This window comes from Vulpes vulpes, chromosome 12 (assembly GCF_048418805.1).
Source record: "Vulpes vulpes isolate BD-2025 chromosome 12, VulVul3, whole genome shotgun sequence".
Classification (NCBI taxonomy): Eukaryota; Metazoa; Chordata; class Mammalia; order Carnivora; family Canidae; genus Vulpes; species Vulpes vulpes.
The window spans coordinates 13,484,572-13,505,089 of record NC_132791.1 but is presented as its reverse complement, the minus strand read 5'-3'; the positions used below and the strand labels follow the sequence as shown (position 1 = coordinate 13,505,089).

The window sequence follows — 20,518 nt, the reverse complement described above, 5'->3', positions numbered from 1 at the left end:
AATGACTTTAATTTGTTAGGTTTGATGTTATTTGAATTAAATGGTCCATTAGAGATAGAGGATAGATTGATATATCAGTAGAGAAAAAAAGGATCCCTTTCAGAATATTCTAGCTGGGGGGGGGGAAGTTGGTTGAAGAGGTTTGCCTCACTTAAAAATGAACAAAAAAACAAACTTGGCATTAAATATGTGGCCTCTCATTGCTGGAGGGAGAGGGGTTGGGGGATGGGGTAACTGGGTGATGGGCATTCAGGAGGGCATGTGATATAATGAGCCCTGGGTGTTACATAAGACTAATGAATCACTGACCTCTACCTCTGAAACTAATAATACACTATATGTTAATTGAATTTAAATAAAAAATATAATAAATATGTAGCTTCTCTATTTAAAATACCTTTTGCGCACCTACCAGAAGGGACTGTCCATGGCTGTCACCATCCTTTACCCCATCAACTCAGTTTCTCTCAGTCCCTCCCACCCCCCAACCTACTTCTTCATCCCTCCTGCCTCTTGGCTCTTAGAAGCAAAAAACAAATTCTTCTCCTTGTCTCATGCAAAACAGTTTGGCCAGCATCTTTTGCAGCCTTGGCTCCTGCTCTCTGAACCTCACATTCCACCTGGGCATATTCTAAAGGCATATTCTAGAAAAGTGTCACCCAGAAGCAAATTAATAGTGCCAGTAGTTTGATACATGTTTTGTATTACAGCAGGGAATTTCAGTATCGGTTCTACTATGAGGATAAACAGGAGCATGGAGGAGGAGAACCCACATCAGTCTTGGAAGAGGTGTTGAGAGGAAGGCTCTGGAGAAGAGGTGAGGCCTGAGCATGAAGAGTGAAGAGGGCAGGAAGAGAAATGGCACAACTCACGGAGCTTGGCAAATTTAGCATTTGATAGAGCAGAACATGCATGTGGGGAGCTAAAGCCAGAGAGGGTAGCAAGGGCCAAGCCAGGAAGTTTAATGCCTTACCTAAAAGGTTTTAATTGCATTCAGAAAGTGATGTAGAGCCAGTGAAGGGTTTTTAAGGATAACACAAATAGATGTGTACTTTTTTTCTTTCTAAATATCATTGCAAGGACCCCCTTAAGGATGGATGGATACATTGGAGGTGGGGAGAGAGCCTGGAGGCAAAGTGTCTGTGGCCTGGGAAGGAAGACGGTGCCAGAGTTCTGGCCATGGAGACACAGAGAAGGGACTATTAGAGAGTTACCTAAAAGGCAGACTGGATGCAACCTGGTGACTGACCAGGCAGTGCGTCGAGAGGCTTCAAGGATCACAGGGAGGACCCAAGGATCAGGAACACAGCAGGTTTCCAGCTGGGCAGCTGACAGATGGTGTGGCCATCCACCGGGAGGTAGGGCACAGAAAGAACCACAAACAGGTTTGGGGCAACTGATGGACCAATTTTCTAGTCCTCCCAGGCTGCCCCTCACATCAAGGGGCGACTTAATGTGCTCCCAGCCTGCAGGACATTTGCTCCTCCTTCATCCCAGCCAGCTGCAGGAGGAACTGCCATCTTCTCCCCCAACCCTCCAGCTCTATACCAGTTGCAGCTAGGCTTCTTTGGAGCACTTCCTCTCCTGGCTGGTAGCCGACCCCCTCCCCTCAAAGAGAGAAGGCTGGGACAGCTAAGTTGAGGGAAGAGAACACAGAAGGCCCTGTGAGAAACTCTCAGCTGCTTAAGGGCTATATGACCTCAAGCAATTCAGTTGCCCTCTCTGACTCTTAGATTCTCTATCTACAACTTGGTGATGAGCGAGAATAGTTACTTTAGACCTGTGTTTCAAAGACTTCATATAATGTATGTGGAAGTGACTCTATTAAATGTAAAATCCTGTAAGGGGAGTGAAGGAGACTAATATTTGTGGCTATATAAACTGAGATTCTCCACCTGCTGCCAAGTCCTCTCAAGGAAGATCTGAGGATCACAGAGATGTTTTTTGTGGAAGTTTCAATCATCTTCATTGACTCACAGTCCCTCTATAGTGAAAATAGGCCCTGAGAGGAGAATGGACCATTAGCATAATAATGTCAAAGTCAATATTACACAACATGTAGTAGGGTCAAAGTCACTTTAATTGGAAGAATTTCATGTTATACTGGACTGCATGATCTTCATAAGAAAATCACTCTTGTTACAAACATTTGCCTTAAGAAGGGAAAAGAAATGTTGGGAAATATCAGGAAGGGAGACAGAACATAAAGACTCCTAACTCTGGGAAACGAACTAGGGGTGGTGGAAGGGGAGGAGGGCGGGGGGTGGAGGGGAATGGGTGACGGGCACTGAGGCGGACACTTGACGGGATGAGCACTGGGTGTTTCTCTGTATGTTGGTAAATTGAACACCAATAAAAATTAATTTAAAAAAACATTTGCCTTAAGATTAATCAGAGGGAAAGTGGACTTAGTCATCACTGACAGAGAGAAAGCAAACTGAAGTCCTTCCCACCATCCACTATCCACTGCCAGGACGCATAGCCTGCAACCCACCCATGCTACTCTCTTTGGCATTAGCAGGAGCCCGGGCAGAGAAAATGTGTGTTTGCATCCAGGGGCAGCTTGCAGTGCACAGTCTATAAGACATGAGGGACAAGATACTGGGACTCTTGTCATGTAAGGAAGAATAGAGTGTCTGGAGGGAGGAAACACAGGGGAGGTCTTAAGGGTTGTAGGGAGGGACAACTAAGGGTTGGAGGAAAGGTTGGGGAATAAGGGAGTGACAGGAGCGATGTCCTTCAAATACCTAACAGTGAACTGTGTCCCCACTCCCGATGCAATTCAAGGGATGACTTAGCCAGAGTCCCAAATCTCTGTCATCCATCCTAATGCTCTTTGCAAGGATTTATATGTCCTTTAGTGAGGGAATAGCTCAAACCTCTAGCAGAACTCCATGAAGATTCTGTTTTAGAAAGCTGGGCCTCACCTGCACATAATCCCCTAGAAGCTTCTCTACTGCCCTTGGGGATTTCAAGGCAGGAAAGATTAAGGAGCAGCTAATGCCAGTCCCAGCCAAGAGATGATGAGCCAGTCTCCTTGTTCCCCTACCTCCTTCCCCCTGTTTGGTGAAGACATAGATAGGACGGCTGTCAACCTGTCTACCCAGGATAGTCCAACACACTGGTGAATGCTGCTCTCCCTTTAAGGATAAAGAGGCTCAGAGAAAGAGCCCACATGAGCATCGTCTATCTCATCCAGAAAGTATGAGAGGGAGCAAGAAGTCAAGGCCACATGCATCTGTGTGTAGAATCTTCCTGCCACACTAGCAGTGTACACATTTGCTAAGCAGGAGAACCAGCCGGCATATTTGCCCCTTTCCAGACTGGTTTGACTCTGGTTCCTTTTCTCCCAAAACTCCTGCCTCACCCGCCCCCCCAACACACACACCATACATATAAACAAAAATGTGTACGGCACAGCTCCCACCACCACCTCCACCTTCAACACCAAGTTCCAAACCAATAACTGGAAATGGCCTTCCCTGAGGAAACATGATTCTCCCCAACACCATCCCAGGCTCTGGCCCTGTGCTGGCTCAGGGAAGAGGAGACCCTGGGCTGCTCTGCCCAAAGGAGTTCTCAATGTGCTGAGAAGAGGGTCCTAGACGCATGTGACAGTGACCTGTTCTCAAAAAGCATCTCAGTTCTGGAGTTCTGGAACTCCTCCACAAAGACCCAACAGTCCTCTCCACTCCATCCTGGAAAGCAGGCACCTGGGAAGAGAGAATGCACCTGGGAAGAGAGAATGCACCTGGGAAGAGAGAATGTACCCAAGTAGCAAAGGGTGTACATGGGGAGCACGAGGGTGAAAGGGAGCAAAGAGAATCCCCCTATCATCTGATTGTCTCCATTCCACTGGGGGCCTCAAGCTCCCCTCCCCTCCCCTGCCTGGCTGCCTGCTGTCCTCGATGCCAGTGAGAGCTCAGGCACTGAAGACAGTCAGTGCGGCTGGAGGAAACCCACAGGGTGACCGCTAGTAACCCAGCTGCACGTGATGGTGGCCAGCTGCCAGTCGGCTTCCTCCCAGAGGCTTCCAGCTGGTAGCAGCTCTGAAGTCAGACAAGCGGTGGCTCCTACGCTGTCCCAAGAGGACGGTAAGTCTAGGGCCTACACACTAAACTGGCTTTTAACACCCCACCTAGATAACAAACTAAGCCCAAGCAGTACTTCCTGAAGGCCTCGGGGTCTCAGGCCAGCTGGTGTGTCTAGACTAGAAAAAACAACATGCAAAGCTTACTCACCCCTGGCTGAAGCAGACAGAACAGTTCACAAAGGAGTTTCTATTCCATCGTGTCGTTTCACCTGCCTGACAACCCAGAGAACAGTTTGCCAACCCTGACACTAGGCATGCCATTCAGCCGCTCTCTGCCTCAGTTACCATCTTTGCAACTTGAGGAGAATAGAAACAACCATGTCACTTTCTAGCTCTGTGTCTTTGGCCTATATTCAACTTGACTATGCTTCAGTTATTCTCACTTGTCAAATGGGGTTAAAAACAGAACCAATCTCATGGGATAGTCGGGGAAATTAAGTTAACTCAGCTAATAAATTAAGTAAGTTAAAACAATGGCTGACTGCATAGAAAGTCCTCAATAAATGCTAGCAACTGTTATTATTTCTATTATTAATCAGAGGATTATTGTGGGGATTCATAAATAATAGCAGTGTTTGTTACATACCGACCATGTTTCTGGCCCTGGGCTCAGTCCTTTATAGGAAGTACCTTGTGGATAATGCTGAGTGCACTAACACACGGAGAGCCCACAGTATATGGCAGTCACTATCATAATTCACCCTCTCCCCACTCTACAGAGGAGGAAATTGCTCAGAGGTTCAATGACTTGCCCAGGGCTACACAACAAATAAGTAGGAGCACTTCGACTTAAACTCAGCTCTTGTGGGAACTAGATCTCCATGAACCTGTAACTCTCACCTCCTCTTCCTACCTGGTTCACAACATTTGCTCTGTAGCTAAAACTGGCTTCCCCCGAGAAAAGCTGCCGGAGAACACATCTGCAACTCAGTTGGAAGGCACCTGGGCTGCCCTGCCCTTGCTATCAGTGCCTCCACCTCCCTTCCTGGCTTTTCGCCTTCAAGAGCCACGGACTAGGCTCTAACAGGCACAGAAACATGCAAGAGAATGAGATGGGGTCATGAACACTCCCAGGAAGCAGACCTAACCCCAACCCCAGCTCTGGTGGTATACCCAAATGTCCCTTCACTGAGATTCTATGGTAGAGCCCATCAGAGAAAAATCTGTGAGTCCTCCCGAAATTCAGCAACACCAGTCCACAACCAGCAGCAGCCAGCTGAGGGAAGACAGGAGTTCCCCTGCATGTTTCAGATCAAAGGCAATGTTTCACAGAAGACATGACTTCTGGACTTGGGCAAGTCACTTCCCTTCTCTAGGCCACAGTTTCCTGGCCCGTCATATTGAAGGACTAGGACCCACGTTATTAGGCTCCTTAAAAGAGTAAGTGTCAGGGCACGGGGCCGGCACCCAGTACCACAAGCAGGAAGGAAGTTAGCACACAATATGCATTGCACAAATGCTCACCAAAAAGCTGAGATATGATAGCCTGGCACACCGCGGTGGTACATGGGAAAGGGAATGTGAAAACCATGGAGTAGAGAATACGTGTGACCTCAACCTCCACGGAAGAATAAAAGCATGTTGGCCAATGTAAGTGTCTCTGACCTGGAAAATAACACTTTGTTGAGACTTTACAAAACTCTACTTACTACAAAAGGGAGAGAAGCTAAGTTGCAGAAGACACAAGATGGCAGCCATACGGAGATTGAGCGGTGAGGTGACAAAGAAGCAACAGAGCCATCTTTCTATCATGATAGCCAAGTACTCATGGCATGGGCTGGCCTCTGTCCAGGAACAGGCATGCACTGAAAAGAACCCAGGAGCAGTGGTATGCCCGGGGCTGCCGTGTATCTGCTCACAAGGGGCAACTGCTAAGGTTTCAGAACTTTTGCAAACTGGTTGTTAAGGATTATTAAAAATTGTATGAACTAAGGCACCTGGCTGGCTTAGGCAGAAGAACGTGTGACTCTTGATCTCAGCATCGTGAGTTTGAGCCCCACATTGGGTGTAGAGATGACTAAAACAAAACCATTGTATAAACTTACGGTTACGTAAATCATATTAAAGACAATGATAATAAATCCTCAAAACTCATCACCTTCTAATTGTGTTACTATATTTTTCTACCATCTATGCTCTTGAGGTTATTTATATCAATGGTATCTGTATGAAGAAAATATTGTATCATAGAGTGCTACTGCATAGCTCTTCCCAAGTCCACCTTTAGTGATAGTACATTGTAATTTGAAGTCAGCCAGAGAGTATTTATACCACAGAAGTGGTGCAAACCTCCAAATTGTGATCCTTTCCCTGCCCCAGAGAGCCAATTGTTAGACATTTACCAGCATACCACTGACAAACAGTCTCCCCACTGTTCCAATGCCTTCAAGGGAATGGGATTTTGTGAGACTCCAAGTCGTTTGGTATTTAATGCTTAGGTTGTATTTTCTCTGTTAATTAAATCTCCTTCCACAACTTTGTATTAAGAGTGCTTACAAGGCATATCATGAAGCTAATAGTCCCACAAGGAGTGAAAGGGCACATTTCTGCAATGACTTATATGATATGGGGGTGCTCCATGAAGCGTGCTATTAAAATAAGGTTACACAGGAAGATGCCAAAAAAAAAAAAAAAAAAAGAAGAAGAAGAAAAAAACTTAGAGCCTTTCTTTGTCCTTCCTTAGTACTCCTGCAAGTGTTCAGTTCAATAAGCAGTCATTCCATGATGACCATAGTCAAGGCATTAGGCCAGTGGGAGAAGAAGGAATACATATAGTCCTATTCTCAGGAAACCTGCAGCATGGTGAGGGGAGCGTGCTCTCCTACCATCAGATTGAGGTTTACACTGATGTCCCTATTTTAAACCATAGCCCCTGTCCCCTAGTAGCACATCTAATCTCCCTCACTCCCATAACACTTGTCACTTTCTAGCATACTATATAATTTATCTTTCATGATTGAACTTATTATCTTTCTTCCTCCTCTAGAATGTAAGCCCACAAGCACAAGGATTTTGGTTTGGTTTGTTTAATGTCCCAAACATGGTAGACCACCAAGAAATATTAAATATTTTTTAATATTTATACCTAATTACTAGAAACCCAACTAAGCCAAATTCTAACTTCTTCTTTTTTTTTCTTCTTCTTCTTCTTTTTTTTTTTTTTTAAAAAGCAGGCTTTGTGCCCAGTGGGAACATGGGGCTCCATCTCACAACTGAGATCATGACCTGAGCTGAAATCAAGAGTCAGACACTTAACTGACTGAGACACCAATTGCCTCAAATTCTAATTTCTGCTCTACCACTTACTATGTGACTCTAGGTAAGTCTCTACACCTCTTTAATTTGGGCAATGAAAAACCCAAAATTCAGTGAGTCTCTACTAGATGTTCCAGTTAAGGCATGTCTGCTACATCCCTAGCCACTTCTACAGGAAACTGTCTTGCTGCCGCCCCCAGCTCCAGGCAGCCATGCTCTAAATTCCACCTTGAAGCCATTGGGCTTCTTTCAGACTCTCAACTCTTCCCTCCTGCCATACCAGCATAAGCACCTGACCCCAGTGCAGCCAGAAGCTTATCATATGGCCCAGAAAAAGATCTGCCCAGATAGAGAAGACTGAACCAGCCCATTCTACTCCTAAGAATTTAAATTGGTAAATATAAATAGAATCAGGTATACAGAAGCTTACAGGTCACAAGTTTGAGAGAAACTGGAGAGGCCATGAAAAGCCATAAATGAACCAAAATAGAAGTCAGCAAAAACACATGAGATAGAGAAAAGGCACAAAGGATACAGAAAAGAATTCAGTTTGTAGAAAAAAGACAAGTGGGCAAAGAGAAGCAGACCTACAGGACTGTGACTGTGGCATTTCCTGGGGAGCACTTTAAAGAGAACTAATGTGTATTTAGCTCCCACTGCTTACCAGGCACTATCCTAAGTGTATGTCACTTTATCTTTGCTACAACCCTGTATCATGCCCATTTTGAGATAATGGAGCTTTTAAAAAAGTGATTTTTTGTGTGTTTCTTCTTTCACATTGAGAAGCCTGAAATTCCACTGTAATTCTCTTGGAGTTCCAGTCTTGATCCCAAGCTCCAGTATGAAATAGAAAATATGGGGAACTCCTCAGTAATATTCCTTCCCCTCTTCTAATCTCTAGGAGCCCAGGAGACACTAAAAGCTGGCAACAAATTTGGCACAAGCACAGCTGAGAAGTTCCCCAGGCACTTTGGAGAGTACAGGGACCTATAACCTGGGGCCCACTTGAAGTCTAGGCCTCGGAGGGATGCTGTGATGCTGTGGCTGCAAGACATACAGACAAGGTAACTCAATACAACTAGATGTAATTCTCAGTGAGCTCTCATTCTATTCTGCATCAGATGACAGATGCAGATGACTCTTTGACATTAAAATGCCTGTGACTCTTCCCTATGCCTTGTGTGCCCACATGCCACCAACGTAGGCCAGGATGGTCATCATTTACATATTTCATGACCCTGACTATCTGCCAAAGACAAAAAAGCACACCCTTCTATATGTCCCCAAAGTGGGAAGAACTGGATATGGCTGAGTAATTCTACTGCAGCCAGTATTACAGCATGTGGCATTACCATGTCATTAATGTCTTCAAAATTCATGTAAATCAAAAAAAAAAAAAATTCATGTAAATCCAACAGACCAAGTTTACACCTTAAAGCTAGGGGAAGGCCCTGTAGCTTATACAACCACTCATCAGAGGTCTCCATCTTCATGTTTCCCCGCCCTTCAGTGCCATCCCCAATGAACTGACTCAGTTCACCAGCTTGGGCTTATGTTCATGGCCCTTCTGCTTAGTCAGTAGTGCCTTACTGTCCTGCCGGATTTTCTGGGCTCCACCTGTAAGTTTGAGCCATTTTGTTAGTTCTCCTTAAGACCAGTCAATCCATGTTTTTAGCAGTGAAGTTCTCTTGGATCCTCAACTTCTAAGGGGCCAAGAGACCGAACAATCCATAGTCATAATACATTTTCCACTGAAGGTATAAGCTGTCCTAGATAAGTGACTGGGTATGCAGAGAAGGATTATGCACAAAGATGCTTATTGAAGCACTGTTTATAACAGCAAACCACTGGGAATAACCTAAATGCCCAGCAAAGGAGAATGTTTATAAATATGAATCATCTACTGATGGATATACTGGTTCTGCCTGCCAAGTTCATCAGAATAAAAAGAAAAGACAAGCTCAGATTATTCATTGTGGTGGATTAAAGTGGCAGCTTGACTATCACTGTGGGCCTCAGTGTGACTTGCTCTCATTTTGTTTGCCTTACAATTACACTTTCCCAACTGGATTCTATTGGCTTATGCTGGGCACTTCTATAGCAAGCATTTCTACTGGGCAGCCTGTATATGAGTGGCCAACCTTTGTCAGTACATTAGTCCTCAATCCAATCAGCTGTGTTTAGGGGAGCAAGCAGTGTTCCTCCCAAGAAGGTTGCTCTGATCTCAAATGAATCTCCCTTCAGTCTGTCTAACTCAATGGAATATTATGCAATTTTCAAAAATGGTATTTACCAAAGGTTTTTAAATGCCTGGAGAATATGTAGGAAATATTGTAAAGTTTTAAAATATTATAAAATGTAATCTATAGTCTAACACATGCTACAACATGGATGAATCTTGAAGCCGATATGCAGAGTGAAATAAGCCAGTCATTAGGATGCCTGGGTGGCTCAGTGGTGGAACGTCTGCCTTTGGCCCAGGGTGTGATCCTGGAGTCCCAGGATTGAGTCCCACAACAGGCTCCCTACATGAAGCCTGCTTCTCCCTCTGCCTATGTCTCTGCCTCTCTGTGTGTGTGTCTTTAGTGAATAAATAAATAAAATCTTTAAAAAAAGAAAGAAAGAAAGAAAGAAAGAAAGAAAGAAAGAAAGAAAGAAAGAAGCCAGTCACAAAAGGACAAATAACATATGATTCCACTCATTTGAGATAGCTAGAGTAGTTACAATCATAAAGAGAGACAGAAAGTAAAATGGTATTTGTGAGGGGCTGGCCGGGGGGCAGGTAATGAGAGTATTTAAGGGGTTTAGAGTTTCAGTTTTGCAAAATGTAAAAAGTTCTGGAGATGAATGATTGTGATGGTTGCACAAAAATGTAAATATACTTAATACCACTGAACTATATGCTTAAAAATGGTTAAATGGCAAATTTATATCTACTTTACCCCAATTTTAAAAGCTGAATCTACAGTATCATTTCAAGTATGTCTGTGTGTGTGTGTGTGTGTGTGTGTGTGTGTGTGTGTGTGTGTGTAGGCCCAGGGGTCCACCTTTGGTAATGGGGAAAAGATACTAATTTCTTCCCAAATGTTCTTCCTTTTGCTAGCACAAGGATTGGCAAACCGTGGTCCTGCAGCCAAATCTAGCCTCCCATCCATTTTTCTAAATAAAGTTTTACTGGAACACAGTCATGCCCATCATTTACATATTATCTATGCCTGCTTTTGTGCTACGATGGCAGAGTTGAGTAGAGAGACAGTATTGTCTAGAAAGCCTAAAATATCTACCATCTGGTCCTTTATAGAAAAAGTTTACCAGCTCCTCTTTTACTGTGCACTGAGAGTCCATATAGAGGCCAGAAGAATGATCAAAACTTTAGTGTGGGTTCCAAGTCTTATATTTCAAACCAAATAGTCCACAAGCCTCAGGATTCCAGAGTTAGCATGTCCTCTCTATTCGACTGTTCTCTAACTTCTCAACAGGCTCAAAGCCTTCATTCTAGACTCTCAGGACCCCCAGGACTCAGGACCTGGACTCTATAGGTGAAGGAGACAAAGGGAAAAGAGGCACTTGTGCTGGATCTGATTTGTTCTCTTTCCGGAATTGCGTTGCCCAACACCTTCTTCAGCACCCAAAACTTGGGATATACTAAGAAGTGGTGGAAAGGACATCACATCAAACTTGCAAACATAGAGTTTAGAAATCTAGAAGGGTATGTACCAACAAATTCACTGTGCTATCTGAGTTGTGGGGTTATGGATAATTTTTAAGTTCTTCTCTATAAAATTTTATATTTTAGGATTTGTTACAATGAAAAGTATTTATGATCAGAAAAAAAGTTATTTTAACATTTTAAAAATTATTTTAAAAAAATAGGAGCATGGTAGGTTGAAACCCAGGGAGAATCATATGGGAGACATTTCAGCAGGGTCAAAATCTGGGTAACAATTAGCCAATCTCAGTTTGTTTTCTTGACCTAAGCTCTTTTCAGAGAGAGCTGAAATCTGGCAAGCCCAATATTTTCACGGTATGGTAGCCACATGGCTCAGAAATTTCATTTGTGCTGGCACTCTCTGATCCCCTGAGAATTCCTGTGCCTTGCAGGCCTTTATTTATAAGCAGCCTCTAAGCAACCACATACCTTTTTTCTCTGTTTGGCTACAGGTTTTCTTTTCAAAGATCGCAGACCTTGGTTCTGCAGAGCTGAAAAAGTCTAGACAAACCTGGGTTGGTCCTAGGCTCTGCTGCTTAGCTGAACTTAGACCAATTACTAACCCTATCATCTATAAAAGGAAGTAATCCTACCTCTGGGAAAAGAAGAAATTGTCCATTCTTCTGCCTACTTACCTCCCTCTTCTCCCAAGAGGACCAAACACTAATCTGAATTGTGGATAGTGACTAGAAGGGTTCAAAGCTCATTGAGACTGGTGGGTCTCTTTTCCTGCTCCTTCCCTGAGGTAAGAGTGATCAGAGGAGCAAGACCTTCTCCCATATGGAAGGAGGCACAGCCATCTTGCACTCATTCTTTTGATTTCCTGTAAAGTAGCTGGTCACAGAGGGTAACATCTGACAACTTGGGTTTAAATCTAGGGAGAGGAGGGATCCCTGGGTGGCGCAACGGTTTGGCGCCTGCCTTTGGCCCAGGGCGCGATCCTGGAGACCCGGGATCGAATCCCACATCAGGCTCCCGGTGCATGGAGCCTGCTTCTTCCTCAGCCTGTGTCTCTGCCTCTCTCTCTCTCTCTCTGTGACTATCATAAATAAAAAAATAAAAAAAATAAAAAAAAAAATCTAGGGAGAGGAAAAAGAAGTTCAAAAACCTTGCCTTGCCTTCAGCACAGAGGTTTGCACAAGTTTTTGACACAAGGCTAGATGTTTTATTCATTTTATAGAATCAAGACATGCTTCTTAAAATTTTTGATACAATGTTACCTTAATCCATTAACCTCCTCCACCACTCCTTCCAATATCTACCTCACAGAGGACTAAATAAGACAAAATGGGATAAAGAAGCTCATAAAAAGCCAGGTGCATAGCAAAAGCTTAAATCAAGGAAATTTTTCTTTCTCGTCTTCCTTCTTCTCTTTACCCCTTTATCCCTCCTCCTCTTTCTTCATTCTGGTGTTAGAATCCTTCCTCTAATCACAAGAGCATTTATCACACTGAATTATAAACGTCAAATTTATTATCCTTTGAGTGCCTAGGAGGACAAAAGTATATTTTTCTTATTCACCATTTAATTTCCAGAGCCAAACACAATGTCCAGTATAGAGCAGCTACTCATCTAATATTTGACAATTTGAAAGAATGAATAAATGGAAAAAATAATGACTAATCACCCTAATTCTCTAAACCTGTTCCTCTCATACTATTTCTTATCCCAGGTAGTAGTAATTCAATCTTTCCAGTTGCTCAGGCCAAACATATAGTTATCCTGATGTCTCTCTTTCTCTAATAATTTATATGCAATCCATCAGTAAATCCAGTTGCCTTGAGATATATCCAGAATGCAACCATTTCTTACCACTTTCACTTTGACCATCACTGACAGGGCCAATATCTCCCCTAAAGTTCATTTCTAATACAACAGGTACAGTGATCCTTTAAAAATATTGGTCAGGGGAGTGGTGTAGCCAGTTCAACGTTTGACTGTTGGTTTCGGCTCAGGTCTAATCTCAGGCTCATGAGATCAAGCCCCGTGTCTGACTCCACGCTCCGTGAGGAGTCTACTTGAGTTTCTCACTCCCTTGTCCTTTGACCCTCCCTACTATGCTCTCTCCCTCTTACTTAAATAAATAGATATATCATTTTAAAAATAAGTAAATAAAAATATTCATCAGGTCAAGTTACTACTCTGCTCAAAACATTTCAGTGGTTCCTCAGTTCACACAGAAGATAAGCCAAAGTCCAGTTCCCCTAGCCTGAAAATCAGCTTTCCAAGACCACTCTAGATACCAAATGTCTTACTCTGGTTTCCCCATCAGAAGCAAAGTCTGAGACAAGTACCTGTCAGGGAGCAAGAGTGAGGAGCTAGAGGGAAAGAAACGGTGAAAGGAAAAGCCAAAGTGTTACTGAGTTGGTCAATTCAGTTGAATAACCAGAGCTGAATCCCACCAGGACCTTAATCCTACTAGGAGGCATATAGAATGTGATACAGAAGAGAAATTACCTGAGAGTAGGATGGGGGTATGGCATTTATCCATCAGCTCCCATTACCCATTGCCAAGAGTTGCCACATAGGGTATTAAGGACTTCACACCTCCAGGCTGCACTAGGTAAGTGCCAGGCAGGTTTCCACAGGGAGTGGGAAGGCAATGGGGGGAAGGGGGTAGAAAGCAAGGGAGTGCATTTCGCTCAGTGCAGCTGAAGCGAAATGCTGTCAGGTTACACCTGTGCTCACTGCAGTATTCCAGCATGAATACCTGATTCATAGTAAATTCTCAAAATATTTTGTTAAATAAGTTAAAACAGTAGCATACTTTTGTTTACCACTTTAAAAAGGACAAGTCTTTGATCTACATTTTCATATTCACTGTGTTTATTTTCACAATCACCCTTTAAGGAAAGCAAAGTAGGTACTATTACCCTCATTTTGAAAATAAAGAAAGGTTAACCAAAAAGCATTGGAATAGAAGAAAAATCAGGGATTTGGGATAACATAGACCTGGCTTTGAATTATGGCTCTAACACTGTACAATCTTGCCTAAGTTGTGTAAGCCTTCTGCAACCAGGTCCTTATCAGTGAAATGTAAGTAATACTACTTGCTTTACAAGGCTGTGTGAAGATTAAATGAATTAACATATTTGGGAAAATAATAGTACAATTTAGCATGAAGGTCACAAACTGATCACCCTTGGGCATGAGTGTGTGGAATGGCTTTATTTGCCATTCCATAGGAAAGTGACCAAAAACACCAGTCTGCAAACTCTAGCTCCATCCATACGAAGAAAAGGCACAAATACCTCTCAGCTGTCAACAGGTAATCTTTACACCACCTACACCACTGCTGTGGGGTAGAATTTGGTTTGACTGGTTAGTTTGGTTTTGTCTACAAGTATGTTAAAAGGCAGTCTCTTTAGGTAAGTGTTCAGCTTGGTTGCTATATAAGCTGCTTCTTGATGGCTGTTTTACTGTAGCCTGATGCATTTATTGAACTTCCCTGGCCTGTGTGGACATTTCAAATTCTAGAACCTGGTTTAGTATTAGGAGCTTTTCACAGCAGCCAGACCAAGATTTGAACCTTTTTTTAAAAAGATTTTATTTATTTGAGAGAGAGCGAGCATGTGCACACACAAGAGAAAGAGCGCAAGCATAGAGGAGGTGGGGGTACAGGCAGAGGGAGAGGGAGAAGCAGACAGAGACTCCTGGTTAAGAGGAAGCCCGTTGGAGGGCTTGATCCCAGGACCCCGGGGATCATGACCTGAGCCAAAGGCAGATGCTTAACCAACAGAGCCAGCCACCTAGGCGCCCTAGATTTGATCCTGACTTTGCCATTTATTTAATCTCTCTAGCTTCAGTTTCTTCACTTATATGAAATTGGGTTATTTTTGCCTCCCTAATGCCATGTGCCCTAAAGTAGAATACTTAGGTTCTTAGTTTGCAAGACTCCCAGAGTCCAGGCCCTTTCCTGATTTTCCAAAGAGACCTCAGCCTGCAGATGTGAGGATGAAATGAAGAGCCAGTTTAGTTTGTTTTCAGCCTGTGGTCTTTATCTACAACAGAAACCTCAGCATTCCAAAGAGATGCTTCCAATCCTTGCTGCTGCCATCAGCAGTGCCAGAGTAACCACCCCTATATCTTATGATCATTAGTCCCTAAAGATGGTCTTCCAATGATCCACTGCTTTGGGATATTGACTGTCTTCCCTTAAATCTGGGCAGGCCTAGAACTAACTTTTGACCAACAGATGTGGCCACAGTGATGCTGCATGCCTTCCAAAGCTAAGTTATAAGAAATGATGCAGTTTCCATCTGGCTCCTTCGGAAAATGCATCCTGGGGGCAGTAATAAGCCTTCATGTTAGAATTCTAACAACTCTGGGACAACCATACTGTGAAATATGTGAATATGCCCTATGGGAAAAAATCAAGCATGGTAGACAGCTGCAGATTTTCTCCTATTCAGTGGTCAGTACCAATTTGCCAAACAGAATGAAGAAGCCATTTGGACATCCAACTCACACTTTCAGATGACTCTAGCTACAACTGCCATTTGACTGCTACTGAATGACAGACCACAAATGAGAATCTTCCTAATGAGACCAGAACAATGGGAGATAATAAAATGGCTATTGTTTTAAGCTACTCTGTCTTGAGGAGATTTGATATGTAGCAATAAATAATGAGTTCAGGATTATACATGCTGTTGTTGCCTGGTACATCTGAAGCCACACAGCTGTAGCCGAGCTTCTGCTTCCAGTTGCTTCTAGCATCACTCGTAGAAATTCCTGCCCAGAAGACATTGTTAAAAAAATAAGGGAGGATGACTCTTCACTTGCATTATACTTGAACAAGGTTGCCCAATGACAAAATTGCCTTGGGCTTCCTATGTTATAAATCCTTCCAACCATTCCTTTAGCCATTTCCCCAGGACATAAGTTTGCCACTAGGATGGCTCAATTAGAAAAGGTTCTGGGATCCACTTCCAAACCGACTGTATCAAGCAAGGTCACAGCAGAAAAAACATGGTACTTTCAATTTAAAAAGAATTGGGGATTTAATAAAGGACTATTTACAAGGAGTGGTTATAGAGGACCCACACGGAATAGTGGAGTAACCCCAGATTAGTAACTGCAGTGGAATGTTACTACCTCTACACTCATAGGATGAGAGGAAAGAGCAGTTGATGAAACCTGAATAGAGTTATACAGAGAAGGTTACCTTGAAAGGAGCTGTGTCATTCAGTCTAGAAATGTAGTCAACCCAGCAGAACACACGTTATTCCTCAAGCTCACATGAAACATTCACCAAGATAAAACACATTCTAGGCCATAAAACACATCTTAACAAACCTAAAAGAACATAAATATAATGTCTGCTCTCAGATCACAATAGAATTGAACTAGAAATTAATAACAGAAAGATAACTGGAAAATTCCAAAATATGGGGAGAGTAAACCACACATTTTGAAATAACACATGGTTCAAACAAGAAATCTCAAGAGAAATTTTTAAATATTTTGAACTACATGAAAACAAAAACAACTTATCAAAAATTATGAGATGCAGTGAAATAATGCTTACAGGGAAACTTATGGCATTGAATGCATATTAGAAAAGAGGAATCATCTAAAATCAATAAGCTAAGTTTCTACCTTAGGAAAATAGACAAAGAGGAGCAAATTAAATCCAAAGTAAGCAGAAGAAAAGAAATAATAAAAATTAGAGCAGAAATCAATGAAACTGAAAACAGGAAATCAATAGAGAAAATCAATGCAACCAAAAGCTTGTTCCCTGAAAGGTTCAAAAAAATCAACAAGCCTCTAGCCAGGCTGTTACTAATATCTGAAATGAAAGAGGTGACATCACTACCAAACCTAATGGCAACAAGAGGATAATAAAGGAATACTATGAGCAACTCTGTGCCCACAACCTAGATAAAATGGACCAATTTCTTGAAAGACACAATTTACCAAAACCCACACAAGAAAAAACAGACAATATGAATAGGTCTATATTTATAAAAGAAAATGAATTAGCAACTAATAACTTTCCAAAACAAGTATCACCAGATCCATAATACTCTATAATCTATTTTAGAAGATAGCAATGGAGAATACTTCCTAACTCATTCAGGGAGGCCACCATTATCCTAATACCAAAACCAGACAAAGATATTACAAGAAAAGAAAACTATAGAACAGTATCTTTTTTATATCTCTTGAAGATGTAAAAATATTCAACAGAATATTAGCAAATTGAGTCCAACAATTTATAAAAAGAATTATACACCATGACCAAGTGGGATTTATTCTAGATACGCAAGGATGATTTAACATTTGAAAATCAGTTAATGGACTCTATCACATCAATAGGTTAAAAAAAGAAAATCACATGATATGAACATTAGAAGTAGAAAAAGTATTTGACAAAAATCCAATACGTGTTCATGATAAAATTTCTCAATAAATTAGAAATAAAAGAAACTTATTCAACTTGATGAGGATATGTACAAAAACTAATCTATAGCTAACATCATCTTTAATAGTAAAAACTCAAAGAATTCCCAAGATCAACTACAAGTAAGAATGTCCCCCATAACCATTCCTTTTCAACACATACTTCCAGTATGTGCAATAGTTAGTGCAATAACACAAACAAAAAAAGAAATAGGAGGTTTACAAACTGAGAAGAAAACTGTCCTTGTTTGCAGATGGCATAATTGTCGTCTGTGTAGAAAATCTGAAAGAAGTGACAAAAGAACAAGTGAGTATAGAAAGGTTATAGGATACAAAGTTAATATACATATGTCAATCACATTTCTATATACCATCAATGAACAAGTGGAATTTGAAATTAAAAACACAATACCAGTTTCATTAGTGACCAAAATATTAATATACTTTGATATAAATCTAACAAAATATTCCCAGTATCTACATGAGGAAAACTGCAAAACTCTGATGAACAAAACAAAAGAATAATGGATAGAAAGACTCAATAGTGTCAAGATGTCAGTTCTTCATGACTTGATCTACAGATTCAATGCAAAATCCCAGCAAGTAATTTTGTGGATATCAACAAACTGACTCTGATATTTGTATGGAAAGGCTAGAATAGCCAACATGTTGGAGAGTATAGTTGAAAGACTGACAATACCCAACTTCAAGACTTACCATAAAGCTTCAGTAATCAAGACAGTGTGGTACTGAGAAAAGAACAGACAAAAATAGAAATCCCAGAAATACAGTCAACTGATCTATGACAAAGGAGCAAAAGCAATATAATGAAGCAAAGACAATCTTCAACAAATTGTTGGAAATGGATATCCCCATGCTAAAAATAAATCAAAAATGGCTCACAGATCTAAACATAAAGCCATACAAAAGTATAAAACTCCTAAAAGATAACATAGGACAAAACCTAGATGATCTTGAGTGTGGATATGACTTCTTAGATAAAACACCAAAAGCATGATCCATGAGAGAAATCATTGATAAGGTGGACTTCATCAAATTTAAAAATGTCTGCTCTGAGAAAGACAATGGCAAGATGATAAGAAGACAAACTACAGAATAAGAGAAAATATGTGCATAAGACACATCTGATAAGGGAATGAGAATGATATTCAAAATATACAAAGAACTCTTAAAACTCAACAATAAGAAAACAGACTAAAAAAAAATGTTTCAAAGACCTTAACAGACACTTCACCAAAGATGAGCATCTTTTCATGAGGACTGTTGGCTTCAACTATTATAATCTACATCTCTAGAAGTTTCACTTGGGTTTTTTTAAAGTATCTTCAGTATCTCTAATATGATGAATTTTTACTCTGGCTTAACATATGGAATACAATGATACTAACTGTTTTAATATCCTTGTCTATTAATTATATCACCTATGTCATTTCTGGGTCAGTTTTTATTGGTTGATTTTTCTCTTCATTATGAGTACTGTTTTCCTGCCTCGTTGCATGTTTGATGTATTTTGATTGGATGTAGACCTTATGAATTTCACTTTTTTTTTTAAACTTTTTTATTTTATTTTATTTTATTTATTTATGATAGGCACTCAGTGAGAGAGAGAGAGAGAGAGGCAGAGACACAGGCAGAGGGAGAAGCAGGCTCCATGCACCGGGAGCCCGACGTGGGATTCGATCCCGGGTCTCCAGGATCGCGCCCTGGGCCAAAGGCAGGCGCTAAACCACTGCGCCACCCAGGGATCCCATGAATTTCACTTTGTTGAACAATGGATATTTTTGTTTTGTTTGTTTTCCTTTTATTTCTATTTAAATTCAATTAATTCACATGTGTATTATTAGTTTCAGAGGTAGAATTCAGTGATTCATCAGTTGCATATACCCAGCGCTCATTATATCATATGCCCTCCTTAATGTCCATCACCTTTACCCCATTCCCCATCCCCCATCCCTTCCAGCAACTCTCAGTTTGTTTCCTAGGATTAAGAGTCTCTTGGGCACCTCAGTGGCTCAGTGGTTGAGCATCTGCCTCTGGCTCAGGTCATGATCCCAGGGTCCTGGGATTGAGTCCCACATCAGGCTCCCTGCAGGGAGCTTGTTTCTCCCTCTGCCTGTGTCTCTGCCTCTCTCTGTGTGTCTCTCATGAATAAATCAAATATTTTTTTTTAAAAAAGAGTCTCTTATGGTTTGTCTCCCTCTCTGATTTCATCTTGTTTAATTTTTCCCTCCCTTCCCCTATGCTCCTCTGTTTTGCTTTTTAAATTTCACGAGTGAAATTGTATGATAATTCTCTGATTGACTTATCTCGCTTAGCACAATGCCTTCTAGTTCCATCCATGTCATTGCAAATGGCAAGATTTCATTTTTTATGGCTAATATATATATATATATATATATATATATATATCACATCTTCTTTATCCATTCATCTGTCGATGGATATCTCAGCTCTTTCCACAGTTTGGCTATTATGGACATTGCCAATAAACATTGGGGTGCAGGTTTCTGTTGGGATCACATTTGTATCTTTGGGGTAAATATCTAGTAATATGCTGGGTTGTAGGGTAGTTCTATTCACAACTTTCTGAGGAACCTCCATACTGTTTTCCAGAGTGGCTGTACCAGCTTGCATTCCCACCAACAGGTAAAAGGGTTCCCCTTTCTCTGCATCCTCACCAACATCTGTCATTTCCTAACTTGTTAATTTTAGCCACTCTGACAGGTGTGAGGTAGTATCTCATTGCGGTTTTGATTTGTATTTCCCTGATGCTGAGCGATGTTGAGTATTTTTTCATGTGTCTGTTGGCCATTTGGATGCTTCTATGGAGAAATGTCAAACAATGGATTTTTTGTAGTCCTATAAATATTTTTGAGTTTGGTTCTGGGACATCATAAATTACTTGTAAACAGTTTGATCCTTTTGGGGTTTGCTTCCAATTTTTTGTTGAGCTGGATCAATGCAACATTTATCCTGAGGCTAATTTTTCTCCAGTATTGAGGCAAAACCATTCTGAGTACTCTATTCAAAGTCCA

General features: G+C 41.5%; 1 long non-coding RNA gene across 3 annotated transcripts in view; it reads left to right on the top strand.

Moving 5' to 3' along the window:
- The window catches only part of LOC140594554 (uncharacterized), an 88,171-nt gene that overhangs the window by 47,444 nt on the left and 20,209 nt on the right, over positions 1-20,518 (top strand). Inside the window, exons 2-4 of one of the 3 annotated variants that reach the window (XR_011995467.1) lie at positions 711-817; positions 7,267-7,412; positions 8,250-8,412. This is a non-coding gene — a long non-coding RNA (uncharacterized lncRNA). Of the gene's footprint in view, positions 1-710; positions 818-7,263; positions 7,413-8,249; positions 8,413-20,518 lie in introns of all 3 variants that reach the window. The other 2 variants (XR_011995468.1, XR_011995466.1) reach the window with 2 other exon arrangements.